This window comes from Glycine max, chromosome 17, assembly GCF_000004515.6.
Source record: "Glycine max cultivar Williams 82 chromosome 17, Glycine_max_v4.0, whole genome shotgun sequence".
In the NCBI taxonomy this organism is placed as follows: Eukaryota; Viridiplantae; Streptophyta; class Magnoliopsida; order Fabales; family Fabaceae; genus Glycine; species Glycine max.
The window spans coordinates 13,540,005-13,541,044 of NC_038253.2; positions in this window are offsets into that span (position 1 = coordinate 13,540,005).

Sequence of the window (1,040 nt, forward strand, 5' to 3'; positions counted from 1 at the left end):
GTAATTATAAATACAATAATAATTATATTTCCTCTCAAAAAAGAATAATAATTATATTTATTAACTTATATTTTTATTATATGAAAAAAGAGTTATACATTATTGTGTAAACAGTTTTACATAGTTATTTAATCACAACTTATAATAGTAAGCTTGTTAATTTTTAAAATAATTCACATAATAATTTATAATTAAATGTAACTATTTTGTACTGAGTACTTTCCAGAAATTTCTCTACCATTAGTAAGAAATTATTCCTTTTCAAAATAAAATAAGACTGCTCATGTACAACAAAGAAGAAGATATAACATTTCATACTTCCATTTTTCCAGATGTAAGTGTTTTATCTTTAACACAATAAATAAAATTTATTGTAGTTTTATAAAATAATCATAGATACAATTTAACTCAATCTCTTACAACAACAAACACCTTCAACACAGTAGCTAGCTGATATGAAAACCCTTTTAAAAACAAAATGGCTTGCATGTTTCAATGAGTCCGCAGTGCCCAAGCCCAAAGCATTTGTAATTAGTGCTTGAAATATCGCCCAGTGTTGTTCTACGAGAACAAAGTTCACAATTTTATATATGAAGAAAAATCCTTGCTTCTGTTCTGTGAAGTTTTAGCATAAAAATTATATGGAACTATATATAAACTTTTGTAGTTTTTTTTAATAAATAGCCCAAGAAATAATGCAAATTATCATTTTTTCCATGTGAATAATATGTTAAAAAAATAGAAAAATAAAACTATTTTCTTTCTTCCAATTACCTAGAGTCAGAACCAAAGTAACAAATAAAGTTTGCAAGAGAAAATATTGATAGAAGTAAAAACTCATTTTAAAAATATTTTACTTTTGAATTCTAATTTTTTTTCTTGTGAGATGAATATTGTTATCCTTCTCATTATATATATTGACTATTGAGGATTATTATTTGTACAAATAATGGCAAGTAATTCCTTTTTAATCCAAACGTTTATGTTGATTAATTTATAACTCCTACTAACAATTTAAAAGTTATAAAATGCTTTATTCT